Raw genomic sequence first — 18,590 nt, 5'->3', positions numbered from 1 at the left:
GCTTAAGACCACTACCAAAACTGTATTTGTAGATCTTAGCATCTTTGAGAATTCAGTGCTTCTCAAAAGACATCTCTTTAATCTCCTTTTAGGTCCCAAGGTTTAGAGTTTCTTAAGTTATTCATCTAATATTGGAGTTGGAAAACACACATTGTTTCCTGATTTTATTTGGGTTGTAGACATAGTTATTTTAAAAATTCTCTTTTTAAAATAACTTTGTTTCTGTCTGTAAATCATAAGATTCTTGAGGGAGCCATTTTTCAAGTCTACCATTTGCCCACTACTGAGTTGGTTTTTTTTTTTTCTTTCAGTGTGTGGTTTTTTAGATTCTTTCAGCAACCTTGTAAAGGTGATGGTATATCCCCTTTTTACTTCACTGTGCTGCATTCTGGTTGGCTTCATCAGTTTTATTTTCCAGTTCACTGTGTGTGTGTGTGTGTGTGTGTGTGTGTGTGTGTGTGTGTGTGTGTGTTGTGTCCAGTCTAGGAATTAATCCCATCTATTGAGTTTTGTTTCGGATATGGGTTTAAGTATCCCATGCTAACCAAATCTATTCAGAGTTCAGATATTTGGTGCTCAGATAACGGGCAATACCATCTTTTTTTGTACTTAATAATTTATGAAGTTTTATAACTCATTCTTTTCACATTCTATTTCTTTATATGTATGTTTTCATGGCTGTTGATTCTTTATCTCATTAAGGATTGTAAACATTTATTTATTTTTAAAAATCTCTATTTTAAATTAATTTTTGGCTGCTTTGGGTCTTCCTTGCTGTGCACGGGCTTTCTCTAGTTGTGGTGAGCAGGGGCTACTCTTTGTTGCAGTGTGTGGGCTTCTCTTGTTGCAGAGCATGGGCTCTCTAGGCATGTGGGCTTCAGTAGTTGCAGCACGCAGGCTCAGTAGTTGTGGCTCGTGGGCTCTACAGCGCAGGCTCAATAGTTGTGGTGCACGGGCTTAGTTGCTCCGCGGCATGTGGGATCTTCCTGGACCAGGGCACAAGCCTGTGTCCCCTGCATTGGCAGGCAGATACTTAACCACTGTGCCACCAGGGAAGTCCTGTAAACATTTATTTTAAACTTATTTCAAGATTTCATTTTATTGGGTGGCGAATTCATCTTTTGGAATCGATGCATTTCTTGGCCATCTTTCTTAGTTCAGTTTTTAAATCCACTTGGGAATTTTAGTTTACAATTTGCATCTTGAGTGGGAAATTTTCTTTTTTTGGTGCCTTTCATGTGTCCCCCTCTCCCTGCCCCAGGCAATCCTAGCTTATTTTTGTTGCCTTCACAAACCATATCCACCATACCTTCAGTCTACGTTCAGGATTCTGTTCTGAGGTACTATTGCAATATCAGAGCTATGTGTCACCCAGGTTTTGTATGTACAGATTTTCTTTGATTTACGATGGGGGTTACATCCTAGTGAACCCACTGTAAGTTGAAATGGGCTGCAACTGCCACTGCCAGTATTATGAGAGAGTATTATACTGCATATCGCTAGCTGGGAAAAGATCAAAATTCAGAATTCGAAGTAGGGTTTGATTGAATGCATATCGCTTTTGCACTGTTGTAAAGTTGAAAGATTGTAAGTTGAACCTTTGTAAGTTGGGGACCAACTGTGTAACCCTTTGCTTTTTCTTCCACAACTACAGGTAACGGTTTGATATAATCAGGTATCTAGATAGCTATTGATAGAGCTTTTTTTCGTCTCTCTCTCAGAAATTTTTTGTTTGGTTTCTACCTATGAGCCTTGCTTTTGATTCTGTTACGTTGCACATGATTTGATTTCCTGAGTGTCTTTGCTAGTTTCTAATGCTAGAGTTCAGTAGGTTCATAGAGTCAACTCATTGCTGTATGCTTGCTCTGTGTCTTGCTCCGTAGACGTATTTGTTATGTTTGAGCATGGCTGTGTCTTTCAAGATTAAAGAAAATACATATTTTGTCATTATTATATTTAGAGCAAGAGGGGGAGAGTGTGGTTGGTTGAAAGCAATAGTCCACTAAACCATCTTATCAGGAAGTCCTTTGTTATTTTGATCTCACAACATGGCTTATTTATTTAGGCCTGCATATAGTAGATACTGAAGTATTTATTAAATGAGTATGTAGAGGATCTGGGAGAAACCATACCAATTTCAAACCCTCAGCCCCTACCTTAATCTAAGACAGTGGTTCTCAGTGTTGTTTGTGAACCCTTGAGAGTCCCTGAGAACCTTCTATGGAGTCCACAGAGTTAAAATTATTTCCGAAATAATATATTTTCTGTTTTCATCCTGTTGATGTTTGCACTGATGGTACAAAAGCAATGATGCATAAAACTGCTGGTGTCTTAGCATGAATCAAGGCAGTGGGACTACCAGACTGTACTAGTAGTAGTCATTGCATTCTTCACTGCCCTGCAGTCAGACTTAAAGGAAAAAAACAAAAACAAAACCCCCCACAAAACCCCACTCGTTTCTCAATTAGGATTGTCCTTGATGAAGGAGCAACATTTGCTCATTTCATTAAACCTTGGCCTTTGAGTACTGTATTTTTAATATTCTGTCTAGTGAGAATGGAAAATATGCAGAAAACACTTCTGCCTACCAAAGTATGATGGTTGTCTTGGGCAAAAGCACTTGTGTGGTTGGCTTGTGTACTCAACAGGCCACTTTTTTCATGGAATATCATTTTTACTTGAAAGAATGACTAACTGTGGTTATTGGAACTTGGGTATTTGGCAGAAAGTTTCTTGAAATTGAGCAAGGTAAACCTATCACTTCAAGAAAGACATCCAAGAGTATTTGTTGACAGTGATAAAATTGGAGTTTTCAAGTAAATATTATCATGTTAATTTTGAATCTGTCACCATGAGTGTGACAGCTTCTCAGTACTTAAAGACTTTATGAATGAGATGGGTGGTGATATATTTATTTATTTTTGGCTGTGTTGGGTTTTCATTGCTGCCCGCGGACTACCTCTAGTTGTGGCGGGCAGGGGCTACTCTTTGTTGCGGTGCGCAGACTTCTCATTGTGGTGGCTTCTCTTGTTGCAAAGCACAGGGTGTAGGTGCACGGTCTTCAGTAGCTGTGCACAGGCTCAGTAGTTGTGGCTCGCAGCCTCTAGAGCACAGGCTCAATAGTTGCGGTGCACGGACTTAGTTGCTCCGCCGCATGTGGGATCTTCCTGGAACAGGGCTCGAACCCGTATCCCCTGCATTGGCAGGCGGAATCTTAACCACTGCGCCACCAGAGAAGTACCTGGAGTTTTTGATATTGTATAATGTATCAGTATTTGAAAATCTGCTTAATCAGTGAACTAGTATTATCCAAATGACAATGTTTGATGTTACAAAATCATGCATGGGTTAAAGATTTTTTTCAGAGTGTAAGTTTGTGTATTTTAATGTAATAGTATGAAAGTTCATTGGTAGGGTTTCAGATTTCACTTTGCAGCTAATCTTTAAGAAAATACCGCTTGTCCTTGAATGCCAGGGGTTGCTGGCAATGCCAGAAGCTAGGAGAGGGTGGTGCAGTTCTCCTCTGGAGCCTTCAGAAAGAGTATGGCCCTGTCGGCACCTTCATTTTGGACATTGAACCTCCAGAACTTGAGAGAATATCTGTTGTTATTGGTAATTTGTTACAGTAGTCACAGGAAACTAATACAGTAACCAAACCTGAGTAAAGGGTATTTAGGGTATGCCTTCTACTGTTATGTTTTTTGCAACTTTTTGTAAGTTTGAAAGTATTTTCAAATAAAAACTGAAAGTACCACTTGTCGTTTTAGCACGATATCAAGGAAAATTATTTATAATTAATTGTTTAAGGCTATTGAAATAGTCCTTCCTTTTACAAGTACGTGTATCTGTGAGGCTGAATTTTCTTCATGTGTTTCAATCAATATGAAGTATTGCAGCAGATTGAATGGTGTCGTAGGTAAGAGGATCCATCTGTCTTCTATTAAAGTCAGACGTAAGGTTTGTAAAAATGTGAAACAATGCCACCTCTCATGGAATTGTTTTGTTTCAGGTTATTTTTCATAAAATTGTTTATGTTAACATATAATGGACTTATTTTTAAATGAATTAGTATGTCAAATGTTCTAAGTTTTAATTTCTAATACAGTAAATATTGACCCACATAACCAAAGCTTTTTAGGGTTCCTAGTTTTTAAAAGATAAAGAAATCCTGATATCAAAAAGGTTGAGAACTACTGACCTAGTGAATTTGGTTGGGACTGTAGCAGCCTTTGACTTAAACCATCTCTTTTGGTAGTAAGAACCAGATTGACTGTAGGAGGTTAGGACTTTGAGTAGCTGTATGACATGGTGTGCTATGTCTGGTACTCGGTTGTTCCTGCTTTTAAATTACAGATCAGCCATTAATTTTCAGTGGAGACCTTTTATAGCACAAAATACAATTTGTGATTCTACATGTACTAGTTTGTTGATTCCTGGCACTGGGTCAACAGCTTGTTGAAGGCAAAACACACACACACAGACACACACACACTAACAAAACCCCAAAACAAACAAAAAACAAGCAAACAACAACAACAAAAAACTTGACTTTTTTGATCAACAGTTCATCCCAGGCGTATTGGTGTAGGGAATGAGATCTCCTTTGTCTGTGTGGACATCACCCAGGCTGCCTAAGAGTGACTAACCAAAAAAAACCAAAAAACAAAAACACTTTCCCCCCTCCACAGTTTTATTGAGAACTAATTAGCATATGTCACTGAAAAAGTTTAAGGGGTACAGCATGATGGCTTGATTTCCGTATATTGTGAAGTGATCACCACTGTAGTTTCAGCTAACATCCGTCATCTCATATAGATACAATAAAATGAAAAGAAAGAAGAAAGGAAAAAACATTTCCTCCTTGTGATGAGAACTCTTCGGATTCACTCTTTTAACAACTTCCCTGTATATCATACAGCAGTGTTAACCATGGTAGTATATTACATCCCTATTACTTTGTGACCCCTCTCAAGACATTTGCTGAAGTGGGTTTTTGTTTTTGTTTTTGTTTTCCGGGGGAGGTCAGCTAGTTATATTACTTTTTTTTTTTAGTTGAGTTGTTTTACAATGTTGTGTTAGTTTCTACTGTACAGTGGAGTTCCCTGTGCTATACAGCAGGTTCTCATTAGGTATCTATTTTATACATATTAGTGTATATATGTCAATCCCAATCTCCCAGTTCATCTCACCCGCCTTCCCCCCTTGGTGTCCATACGTTTGTTCTCTGCATCTGTGTCTCTACTTTTGCCTTGCAAACCAGTTCATCTGTACCATTTTTCTAGATTCCACATATATGGGTTAATATACGATATTTGTTTTTCTGACTTACTTCACTCTGTATGACAGTCTCTGGGTCCATCCATGTCTCTGAAAATGACCCAATCTCGTTCCTTTTTATGGCTGAGTAATATTCCATTGTATGTACCACATCTTCTTTATCCATTTGTCTGTCGATGGACTTTTGGGTTGCTTCCATGACCTGGCTATTGTAAATGGTGCTGCAATGAACATTGGGGTGCATGTGTCTTTCTGAATTATGGTTTTCTCTGGGTATATGCCCAGTAGTGGGATTGCTGCGTCATATGGTAGTTCTATTGTTAGTTTTTTAAGGAACCTCCATACTCTTCTCCATAGTGGCTGTATCAGTTTACATTCCCTGGGTTTTGGTTTTAACCAGTTTAGTTGTATGAATGGTTTTTATAAGAGTTCATAATTAAATTTTTAAAAAATTTTTTTGGCGGTACGCGGGCCTCTCACTGCTGTGGCCTCTCCCGTTGCGGAGCACAGGCTCCAGACGCGCAGGCTCAGCGGCCATGGCTCACGGGCCCAGCCGCCCTGTGGCATGTGGGATCCTCCCGGACCGGGGCACGAACCCGTCACCCCTGCATCAGCAGGCAGACTCTCAACCACTGCGCCACCAGGGAAGCCCCCATAATTAAATTTTTGTCTCAAGTGTTGTCTCACGATAATGAGGTGCCCCCAGCTTTATTTACTCCACATGCATAGGCAGGTTTGTGAAGTGCACAGAGAAGCTCTTTAAAGTCATGAGTCATGGAACTGACCTTTGAACAGAAAGAAAAAAAAAAACACGCTATGTTTTATTTTAGATTATTTGCATGATGATCTTTTCATCCTGTTCCTCAGTAGTTTATAGTCTCGCTTGCTGCAAATTTCTTCCCTTGAACAATCATTACCAGATTTTTAGCTCCACGTAGTATAGTAGCTATGTTTTGGAGGGGAATAGGGAGGCAGTTGAAGTTAAATTTAGACTTTGATACTTTTCAACCTTGCTGCAAGTGCTACACCACCCTCCAACAGGTAAATGATGTTAGGAGTGCATTCTTTTTTTTTTTTTTTTTTTTTTTGGTACGCGGGCCTCTCACTGTTGTGGCCTCTCCCGTTGTGGAGCACAGGCTCCGGACGCGCAGGCTCAGCAGCCATGGCTCACGGGCCCAGCTGCTCTGCGGCATGTGGGATCTTCCTGGACCGGGGCACGAACCTGCGTCCCCTGCATCAGCAGGCGGACTCTCAACCACTGCACCACCAGGGAAGCCCAGGAGTTCATTCTTATTTTCTTTGTGGACTTTGATATATATGCTCTCATTCGCTATTTGTATTATTGTCATCCTGAAGTCAGTAATGACTTTTGGAGATTTATTTGAAGAGATAGCTTGTGTCATCAGACATATAACTTCTAGGGATATGGAAGCATTATTTTTAAAAAAGGATTCTTTTGAATTTAAGGTTATTTAGGCTAGGAGTGGAATTATAATTACTGAAGGGTAACAAGCTGTGAGGTCAGGAAAAAAAATAGACAATGGAAACATCGAGGACTGAGCACAGACTAACCTGCAGTCTGCACGGTGACCCGTTCAGGAAGCCTTATGAGTCAGACTTGCCATGCCGTGTTGCTGGCATAAGAGACCATCTGCCTCAGCCTCTTTGCTTTTAGAGAAGGAAATCTAGCTAACATGTGTTTTTCCTTTGATACATCTTTTTCTCTCTTTTTCCACCTTCAGTACCTTTTCTTTGGAAAATTAATTCAAAGTGCTTCATCAGCTTTATATTTCCACAATGTCAGTTTTTGAGACGTGAGTGTAGCTTCTTTATGCTTTTGATATTGGTGGACAGGGCTGACTTCAGTACTGTAGGGGAGGTGTCTTGTTACTTCAAGCTTTTTACTCTGCAGGCACTCCGTTTTAGGAATACCTGTCTTGTAGTTGACCCATGGCTACCGTTCCCTGTATCATTCATTACTTGGTTAGTGCTCCTTCCTGGAGCAGCTCTGCGGCTCTCAGTCATTTGGTTACCAGGTGGCTAATGGCATCAGCTCTTTAGTTTTAACATTTCTTAAAATTTCTTTGTTCTCCGAGGCAGATAGAAATAGTGGATTAGGAGAGAATGGGGCACATGCTGTGATCATCTCTCATTTGTATCTTTATTGCTTATTAATTAAATTTATATCAGATTTTATTTCTGCTCAGTGCACATACTCCTCTAACTCCCCACTGCTTATCTTAATCCAGAGCTTTACCACTTACCTCAAGGGGGTTGAACACTTTCTCTTCCGTCCCTCCCTCCCTCCCTCCCTCCCTCCCTTCCTCCCTTCCTTTCCTTCTTATGTTTTCATTATGTGCCAAGGGACAACCTTAGGTGTAAATAATACTTTTGATGTAGAGATATTTACGTCTGTCCAAGAAAAATTAAACCACAAATCCAGAAATAAAATAAGATATAAAAAAGAACCAGCACTGTTTGCTTTACCTAGCACATTTGAAAGTACTTGGATAACCTCTTCAGAATCTTCTAAAAGGTGCCAACTTATTCTGTAATTATACCTGTTTATCTTAAGGACACAGACATCTGTGACAATAGTTTTATTCTATTTTCATGGCTTTATGTTAGCTGCTAACTGCCACTCACCACACTGTTCCAGTGGGAAAATGTTTTAAATTCCAGTCAGCTCTCTGTACGCTGAAGATAGCCTGAATAGTTCTGGCTAATTGATTTGTCTGAAGCTTTTTAATTTGTTGCTGTATGGTATATTTGTAACTATTTGTTTTTCAAATGAGAGCAAAATTGATGTTGCTGTGAACATACATCTTTGTTCTTGGTATCGTGTACCTCAGGGATCACCATTATTCCCTGTTCCAGTTGCTTGCTTTGTATTGCTTTTCATTCTCACAATAAGCATAAGAGTATGTGAGATGTGATTATCCCCAGTTTTTACAGGTGATAAGCTTTTTATAGGTGACAAGTTTGAGTCTAACAAAGCCCCGTTGTCTTTTTTATTGTATCATAGTACATCAGCCGTGAAGGATTCAAACCCCCTTGAGTTTTATTTTGATAGATACCTTGAAGCCACCATATTTTTTGGAATGGGAATATCCAAGTGAAAAATGACATGTCAGAAGGAAGCAGAACTGTTCTACAAGGTATTTAGCCCCTTCCCCCCAATCTTCTCTATATTTTAGGAATATTGTAGTTGGTCAAAAGTACATCTAATGGGATGGGAAGGAAAAGGAGAACTGGAGTTGGAAAAAGGAACAAGGGGAATGGTGGTAGTAGGAGTGAAAAGAGAGAGGAAGGAGTTTGTAATAAAAGTCTCTTACAAGTTTTTATTATGGTTTAGAGCTTATAGCGTAGAAAGTAGAAACAGAAAAGTGTACAAGAGTAGAGTGTAGTGTGTAAGATGTCGTAATAAACTATGGAAAATGCATTAGGATAAAGAAGGGATAACTTTTTCTAATTGGAGAGTTGGGAATGGTCTCACCAGAGGTGACAGTTGAGTTTGATCTTGAAAGATGACTAGGTATTCTAGTATTCTAGATAAAAGAGGGATGAAGGGGAGATCTAAAAAGAAATAAATGACTTAAGGTTACATACAAATAGGAAATGTTTCCATATCTTTTGTCAAAATCTCTTTTAGCACAAGCCACTTGGGTAGTGGAGGTGGTGGTGAGGAAGAAGTACAACTAGATAGTATGTTGTTCAGGAATGAAGCCAAAATGAGGTTTACGAACTTGGGGTTTAGGTCTGTTCCTGTGAATGAGAGAGATTCAGCGTGTTATATTGTAAGAGTCACTGTAACCTTTAAAACAGCGAAAGAATTACCCAGCTAGTTAGTATGCTGTCAGGAGAGGGTAATTTGATTTCAGTGGAATTGGCTTTATTATTAACTCCCTCTGCACAGTGTGTATTTGTGAACTTCAACTCTGTTGCTCATGTAGAGGTTGAGAAGTCTCTTGGCAACAAGCTTCCAGTTGTAGCTAACACTTGCCTTGGCTAATTGGTATGCCCAGTTCTGGTACTAGAACCTCTGGGGAGTTTGTGTTTGAGTTCAGTGTTATCAGGCTTAAACCGGAGCATAAATGTAAAGGGACTTTGGGGTCATCCTGTTGATTGAGAATGAAAAGGCAAGACATACAACAGGAGAAGAGAGAATGAAACCTTGTGGATGAAATAGCTGTTAATTCACGTTTGGATGCTTCTCAGCTTAACTTACGTATTAAAAATAAGATATTTTATTGCTCCCTGCTAGCCCTTTTCCAAATTTGCAGACATTATTAACTAAAGCTAGAGGAAAAGAATGACCAGGACCTGAGATTTACACTGTTTTCTGGCGTATGTCTACACCAAGGTAGTTTATTGTAGATACTGTTTATATGCATTTTCTCTGTTTTCAAAAAACTGTATGCTGGTAGGTTTCCTATCAGCTGTGCCTTCATTTTAACACTTACCAAATAATGTTGTTATAATTGTATGTTCCTCTCTTCTGCTTGCCTGAGAGTTCTAGCAATGTGTGGTGTCATTTATCTCTCTTTCCTGGTCCTCAAATGGTCTGGGCATGCAAATGTTTGAACGGAAATGGAATTAAATTTAAAAAATGGATTGCATTAGGTGGTTCATACTTTATCCTACTAAACATGACAGGTTATCAACAACACAACAAAAGGATATTGCAAGTTAGCTTTTATTTGAAACTACCCCCCCGCCTTGTCTCCTTTCAGTTCTTATCCTTTATACCATGGTTGAATTAAAACATAAAGGTAGGAGATACTCACTGGAAGAGTCATCTGGTTGGTGAGAAAATGTCCATAGTGGCTCCATGTTTATTGACTTTTCTTCCCCTGCCTCCTCTTGTCCCCTAAACACACACAGGTTCTATTTTGTGTCCTTTCTTTGCTCCATGGTGCTGGTTCTCTTGGAGCTGCACAGAAGATTGAAATAAACCTCTCATTTTATATTTTGGAAAATATAATCTTGTAGGATTAAGCCTAACTGGTGATGACTATATACTAAAATTGTCTTTTGAGTAAGAGCATCAATTTGCAACTTGTATTTTGGGTAGTTCGTTTATGTATGGATGTCTCATAAATCTTTCCCGAGGGTAATTTTTTTTCTAATTGGCTTTGATCAGCCTCTGCTTTTACATAATGCTTCAAGCAGTTTTCAGTAAATCAGTTCAAATCCACAGTTGTATGAAAATTTCCTTAAGTTACTGGGATTCTCAGGAGACACCCAGAAATACTCCCTAATTGGTGTATTTAATCATACCTTGTATAAATCAGGCAAACAAGCCTGATGAATAAACTGAATTACTGGTGGGATATTCAAAAGTTCTTGGCTCCAGCATTTAATCTTAGAAAACCCAAGAATGAAAATATTTGACAGATTATTTTGGGTATAGTTAATGTTTTTCTGATCTAAGTTTCCTTCTTGCCATGTAAGCCACTAACTGTTGGTTTCAGTTGGAAATAAAGGTCATGGTTCATAGTAGACCACCTCAGAGGGCCATTTATCTGGTGATCTGTAGAGTAATGGTTGGTTTTTAGGAGCTTGAGGGGAATAGCAGCATTAGTACCTGCTGAGCTGGAGCGTCTCCTTGCCTCTCACCCTAATACTGCATGCCCCTAAACACTGCATGGAACAACTTCTCAATGTCCTTACTGATGAGCTGAGACATTTTCTGGTTAATTGGTTGGAAATGGTGTGACTCAACAGTATAAGTGGTTTATTTTTTTGGGGGGGGGTGGATAAAATGCCCAAGGAACATTTGGTACATATTTTGTTGATTATAAAGTCTGAAAATATTATAATCCCAGCTCTGGTATCTAGTATCCGTGTGTGATCTAGATACTTCTTTATCTGTAAAATGAGAGTAATACGTACTTTGGAGGGTCGTGAGAAATTATACAGAATATGTGATATGCCCAGCACTGTACTGCCACAAAAGTTATCTGTCCTCTTCCCTCTCCCTTATTAATTTAGGAAAATAAAATATTTTAGTTGGTCTTCAGGCCATTTGAGATTTACTGGGTAACTTGTCTCCTCCCCATTTTGGCATGGCATGGCATGGCTTTTCTTAGGGTCTCCCCGCCCCCCCCCCCCCAATAACTTCTTGCTCACCTGATGGACACTAGCATTGTTGATTGATGTCTGTTCCTTTTGAACAGGGAGTACTTCCTGTATCTTTGTCCATCTGGCTAGTTTGTTGTACATAATCAAGATTTCCCATCCTGTCTTAACTGTGAATAACCAAAGGGAAAGCTAGTTAATGCTGCTAAGCCACATATCATCATTTTCATGGCTTTTGAGCTGGCGGATATAATTCTTTGTTGCTTTTAGAGTTAAAGCATGTTCATTTTCTAGCAGTTTATTGTATTCTGTGCATGTCTAAGCTTAAACCTGTACCACAGCATGATTGTTTTATGTAGAAAGCCCTATAGTATTTATAGAGAAATTTTATCCAATTGCTGTAAGATTCTTGCTCATTTTAAATCTGATTTATCATGAATCTGCTTACGACTTTTCCAAATAATATAGAAATAGGTAGCATATTCTGAGAGCATTGAATTTATTGTAAATTGCTATTATTCTGTATTAAAGTAGTTGTATAGAATATGTTGCTTAAATGTAATCTTAAAGTGTGCATTGTCATATTAATATATTTAAGTAGTATAGCATAGAACTTTTAAGTAGAAATATTTTATACAAGGAAAATAATTGTAAAAATGGCTCACGGATCTAGACAGTCCAGTTCACATTGAAGGATAGAATACATTTTGGTCTTTGGATCCGATTCACCTGGAAGTGTGGTTGAGGTGTATCTCCAGTTTAACAGTCAGTTGGGGGACATCTCTTCATTAGCAATGCAAATTAAAACTACAATGAGGTATTGCTTCACACTGGTCAGATGGCCATTATCAAAAGAGCTAGAAACAGGGCTTCCCTGGTGGCACAGTGGTTGAGAGTCCGCCTGCCAATGCAGGGGACATGGGTTCGTGACCCGGTCTGGGAAGATCCCACATGCCGCGGAGCGGCTGGGCCCGTGAGCCATGGACGCTGAGCCTGCGCGTCCGGAGCCTGTGTTCCACAACAGGAGAGGCCACAGCAGTGAGAGGCCCACATATCACCAAAAAAAAAAAAAAAAAAAAAGAGCTAGAAACAATAAATGCTGGAAAGGGTGTGGTGAAAAGGGAACCCTCCTACACTGTTGGTGGGAATGTAAATTGATACAACCACTATGGAAAACAGTATGGAGGTTCCTTAAAAAACTAAAAATAGAACTACCACACGACCCAGCAATCCCAGTACTGGGCATATACCCTGAGGAAACCATAATTCAGAAAGAGACATGCACCACAGTGTTGATTGCAGCACCATTTACAATAGCCAGGACATGGAACCAGCCTAAATGTCCATCGACAGATGAGTGGATAAAGAAGATGTGGCACATATATACAATGGAATGTTACTCAGCCATAAAAAGAAATGAAATTGAGTTATTTGTATGAGGTGGATGGACCTAGAGTCTGTCATACAGAGTGAAGTAAGCCAGAAAGAAAAACAAATACCGTATGCTAATGCATATATATAGAATCTTGAAAAAAAATACTGATGAACCTAGTTGCAGGGCAGGAATAAAGAGGTAGATATAGAGAATGGACTTGATGACGTGGGGTGGGAGGGCGAAGCTGGGGCAAAGTGAGAGTAGCATCGACGTATATACACTACGGAATGTAAAATAGTTGGCTGGTGAGAAGCAGCAGCATAGCACAGGGAGATCAGCCCGGTGCTTTGCGATGACCTAGAGGGGTGGGATAGGGAGGGTGGCAGGGAGGCTCAAGAGGGAAGGGATATGGGGACATGTGTATGCATATGGCTGATTTGCTTTGTTGTGCAACAGAAACTAACACGGTATTGTGAAGCAATTATACTCCAATAAAGATGTAGAAAAAAAATGTGCACACACACACAGAAATACATGTATGCACCTCACTATTGGATAAGAGTACAGGTTGCCCAGGGGTAGGGCAGGTATATATTGTGGTCCTAATTTCTTTTCTACTCAGCTGTGTAGGTGATAATCTTTAATTGTAAGGAATCAGAATTTAGAAGGGGCTCAATATTAATAGACTGTTCTTGTAGTCAGAGATACTGGGAGACTCTTGTGCTATATTATTTCCCATTTGGATATGGATTTTACCAATTCCATATATTCTTCAAACTAGATGGGTTGTAATTTAAGATGTAAAAATGTAAGCTGTACAGTTACTGATCTGTGTTTCTTAACCTTTTGAACTTATTGGCGGGGGGGAATTGATCTACTCATGGGCCTGGTACATGTTCTGTCCCCCTCTCCTACCCTAATTCTTGACTAGTGACTGAAAATGGTCTAGATTTAGTGTGTATATGCTAAGCATTTACCTTTCATACCTTCAAAAGAATAATTTACCAAACTAGATAATATATCCCCCCAGATAAATATAGTTTGAGTCTGGCTCCACCAGTGAGTAGACAACAGACTTGGCAAGTAAAACAAACGCTATTTATACTTTTTTATGTTCATAACTAATATTAATGCAAAATAAATAGAAAACTGTACATAAAGAATTTGTCATAGTCATCTGTGCTCAGGAATTATTATATTATTGTATATGCTGCAACTATTTTTTTGGGGGTGTGGGAAATGCTTCTGTTTATTATTTCTAATGTTGAACATTTTCTTCAGCCAAATGAAATTTAAAGGATGTATTTATTCTACTTTGATTTTTTTGTTATACAGTATTTTGTCATTCAAACTTGGACATCATGTGGTTTTTTAGGCATGGTACAGTGATTGTAGTACCAAGGTTTGTCCCTATCTAAGAACTAGAAAAAGAAATCTGTCAAACCTGTTCCTAAAAAAATAGAATGTGAAAATTATTTTATATCTTAGTTATATTGATATCTTCATGTTTGAGTAAACACCACTACCGTGGTTTTACTTTTTATTTTTCTTGTTTTAAATATGTATTTATTTATTTATTTTGGCTGTGCCGGGTCTTAGTTGTGGCATGCGGGATCTTTAGTTGCAGCATGCGAACTCGTAGTTGCAGCATGCGTGTGGGATCTAGTTCCCCGACCAGAGATCGAACCCGGGCCCCCTGCATTGTCAGCGTGGATTTTTACCCAGTGGACCTACCAGGGAAGTCCCACTACTGTGGTTTTAAATTAGAATCTTGCATTGGTACATTTCTGGATAATTACCTCTGTTACTAGAGATCATTGGACTCTGTGAAACAGTAAACTTGGTAGCATGTAGACTGCACAGTCATGTGCACATTATAGCTTGTTGTTCTGCCACATCAAGAGAAGGAGCCACATGTGTATTTGGACATAGGTAGACATATTTAGGTTTCTCTTATATGCACATAAACTTTGACTTAACATGAATGACATGTATGCACTTCTGGTTTACATGATAATTGTGATTATTTTTTTTCATACTAAGACTGTCATGGTTTTGATTCTCTATTGATGTAATTTACATGTCTAAAATTCATTTCAGTGACATCCTATATCAACCATAGCAGTAAAAAATTTTAAAAGTTTAAAGTAACCTTTGAACTTTTATAGAAATCAGAATGGAGGAAAATCTGTTCTATAAAATATGACTTGATAAGTTGAATGTTCCATTTACTCAGTACTTTTCAAGGCATACTTATTGATCACCTCTTATATGCTAGGCACCTTAAACTGTACTGGAGATTCAGCTTATGTGTAACAGCAAGGTAAGGGAATAATACTGAGAACATAGAATAAATTATGTCTTTCAAATTAAATGCTGTTATCCACTAAAGAGTTCATTACTCAGTTTTGAGGATTCAGCTTGTGTTTAACGTCAAAGTAAGGAAATAATATCTAGAATGTGGAGTAAATTATATTTTTAAAATAAAATGCTATTATTCACTGGATGGTTGGCCACTCAATTTAAAAATAACCTTTGAATGAAACAAATATAAAACTAAATGTATTGAGTCGTGACTACTCTTTCTGTTTTTTTTAAACTAATTTTTATTGGAGTATAGTTGCTTTACAATGTTCTATTTCTGATCTTAAGGAATCACTTTTTCTTTTTAAACATGAAAATTGGAAATCAAAACTGAACATACTTTTTTTTTAATAGATCTTTATTGGAGTATAATTGCTTCACAATACTGTCTTAGTTTATATTGTACAACAAAGTGAACCAGCCATATGCAGATGAATTTTTTAAGTGGTAACTTGAGAGCTCTGCTGCCATTAAACTTCCTTTGTAGGAAACAAGTGTCAATATGTTGTAGCTTCTTTTTAGGCAAGGTTATAATACCAATTCACACAAACCAATGTTTCTCAATCTGGGGGTGGGGGAGGTTCCTTCCCACCCCCAGGGGTCATTTGGCAATGTCTGGATACTTTTGGTTGTGGGGAGGGGTGGTGTGCTACTGGCAGCGAGTGGGTACAGACCAGGGATGCTGTTCATCACCCTATGATACACAGGAAAGTCCCTACAACCAAGAATTATCAGTCAAAAATGTCAATACTGCTGAGGTACAAAGAAACTGGCCTGTATCTAGACAGCTGGTATCAAATACAACATAATTCTGCCAAGTACAGGTTACCTAAGAAAATAGTGCGATTAATTTGATGCTTAAAACCCACTTTTAAAATCACTGGAATAAAACTCAACATTTAACGTTAGTTCATTAGTTCATGTCTTTTATTAACCAATATACAATCACTTGTCTTCTGGTTTGTTGAAGCAATAGGTCAGACAACATTTGCCACAATAATGTCTGTCAAAGTGGCTGGCCATAAAAACTCCAGCACCACATTCATCTGAAGGGCACTCCCGAACGAAGGTGACTGATTTTGCCATTCTCATCCACCTTATAGTGTTTCAGGACAGCCAGCTTAACCTTCTTTCTCTTATGCTTATTCTTCTTGGGAGTGTTGTAAGACTTCTTCCTTATCACCACCACGAAGTCTCAACACAAGATGAAGAGTGGACTCCTTTTGAATGTTGTGGTCAGACAAAGTACGTCCATCTTCCAGCTGCTTGCCAGCAAAGATCAGTCTTTGCTGGTCAGGAGGAATTACTTCCTTGTCCTGGATCTTGGCCTTTATGTTTTCTGTTGTATCCGAGGGTTCGACCTCGAGAGTGATGGTCTTCCCCGTCAGGGTCTTCACGAAAATCTGCATATTGGTGGTGGTGCCACCGCAGATGGCGGATCCGAAAAGATGAACATACTTTTAACTTTATTTGGAAATAATTTTAAAGTTAAAGCAAAGTTGCAAGAGAAAGAATAGTACAAAGAATTTTAAAATTTCTGCCCAGCTGAGATTCAACCAGTGTCAACAATTTGCTGGCTTCCTTTCTTTTCTCTTCTTCCCTTCCCCTCCTCTTCTCCTGTTACTCGCTCACTCACTTGTATGTAACCCCCCCCCCCAAACATTGGAGGGTCCTTTGTGTACATAATGGCTTTTTTGTCCTAAATACTAAGAATAGGGATAGTCTCTTAAATAACCACAGTACAGAAATAAACTTAAGTAAATTTAACATTGGTAAAATACTTTATCTATTGTCCATATTCTAAATTTTGTTAGTTGATCCAATAGTGTCGTTTATAGCATTTTCCCCTTCTAGTACAGGATCCAGTATAGGATCAAATATTGCATTTAATTGTCATTTCTCTTTAGCTTCCTTTAATCTGGAATACTTAAAGACTTTGTCTTTTATGACCTTGTCATTTTTGAAGAATATAGTATTGTGGCATTGTGGGATCTGGTTACACTTTATTTTTTAATTTTATTTTTAAAAATTTATTTGGCTGCATCGGGTCTTAGTTGTGGCAAGCGGGCTCCTTAGAGTTGTGGCAGGGAGGCTCCTTAGTTGCGGCTCCAGGGCTCTTTGGTTGCAGCACATGGGCTCCTTAGTTGTGGCACGCTGGCTCCTTAGTTGTGGCACACTGGCTTCTTAGTTGTGGCATGCAAACTCTTAGTTGTAGCACGCATGTGGGATTTAGTTCCCTGACCAGGGATCGAACCTGGGCCCCCTGTATTGGGAGCGCAAGGTCTTATCCACTGTGCCACCAGGGAAGTCCCCATGGTTACACTTTAAAATCATGACATTAAGCCACATTAGTGGGGGCTTCCTTAATGGTGCAGTGGTTAAGAATCCACCTGCCAATGCAGGGGACACGGGTTCCAGCCCTGGTCTGGGAAGATCCCACATGCTGCGGAGCAACTAAGCCCGTGCGCCACAGCTACTGAGCCTGCGCTCTAGAGCCTGCGAGCCACAACTACCGAGGCCCATGCGCCTAGAGCCTGTGCTCTGCAACAAGAGAAGCCACTGCAGTGAGACGACGGTGCACCGCAACGAAGAGTAGCCCCTGCTCAAGAGTAGCCCCTGCTCGTCGCAACCAGAGAAAGCCTGTGCACAGCAGTGAAGACCCAACACAGCCAAAAATAAATAAATAAACAAACAAACAAGTAAATAAATAAGCAAGCCACATTAGTGAAAGTTATTTTAAGTTCTTTTCTCTTTTATTTTAACTTACGTTGTGAGAAAAAAACCACACCAAGTTCTTAAAACGTATCAGCTTTTCAGCCTTTACATTTTACTATCAAAATTATTGGTAGAATAAATTTCATTGGTGTTTAATTCATACCTAGAACATCTGAAAGATGATGATGTAATCTAAAACTTCCGATTTTGAGTTTTTAAAGCTGCATATTTTAAGTTTGATCAGGATCTTGTGTAAAATTTTGCATTTCTGTTTGTCTCTCATCCTGGCAGTATTGTGCCACCTAGTGGAAATTTATGTCCTTCAATGTATGTCTCAGACTAGATGGAATGCAAGATGCATTTTAACAAATGAAGAAAAAGTAGTTTGGAGTGTTTGAACTTCTCCGTTGACTTGCAATTCTTTATAGCAGTGATTGTCTTTGTAAACAAGAGTTTAAGACAAATAAAATTCTTGTTAAGTGAAGGCTTAGTAGATGTCTTAAAATTATGAGCCACTGAGTATTCTGCTGTTTTTTCAACAATAGCCTACATTTATTTTATCAATGCAACTTGAACTAAGGCATATTATATTTCCATCAGTTAATATTAAAATAATTGTTGTTCTGTGGATCTTCTCAAAATCCTCCCACCTGGAGTTTTATTGTTTTACATCTAATTTGTAAGCAGAATGTATGGAGTTTACATGTTATTTACACAATCTCAGTTTATTTTGAAGTAGCAGAAGAAAAACACATTGGATGATAAATACTAAAGAAAT

The 18,590-nt window shown here is 38.8% G+C and overlaps 1 protein-coding gene and 1 pseudogene across 4 annotated transcripts in view; one reads left to right on the top strand and one right to left on the bottom strand.

Annotated features, from left to right (window-relative positions):
- The window catches only part of NCOA3 (nuclear receptor coactivator 3), a 121,292-nt gene that overhangs the window by 73,270 nt on the left and 29,432 nt on the right, over positions 1-18,590 (top strand). The window contains exon 3 of one of the 4 annotated variants that reach the window (XM_033433888.2): positions 8,351-8,435. The exons of the other annotated variants lie outside the window; for them this stretch is intronic. The gene's annotated coding sequence lies outside the window, so the exon portion shown is untranslated. The remainder of the gene's footprint in view (positions 1-8,350; positions 8,436-18,590) is intronic. 4 annotated transcript variants of the gene reach the window in all.
- On the bottom strand, positions 16,007-16,567 carry LOC101283917 (ubiquitin-40S ribosomal protein S27a-like; annotated as a pseudogene).

This window comes from Orcinus orca, chromosome 16 (genome assembly GCF_937001465.1).
Source record: "Orcinus orca chromosome 16, mOrcOrc1.1, whole genome shotgun sequence".
NCBI lineage: Eukaryota > Metazoa > Chordata > Mammalia > Artiodactyla > Delphinidae > Orcinus > Orcinus orca.
Note: the sequence above shows the minus strand (reverse complement) of the source record. Positions and strands in the feature narration are given on the sequence as shown.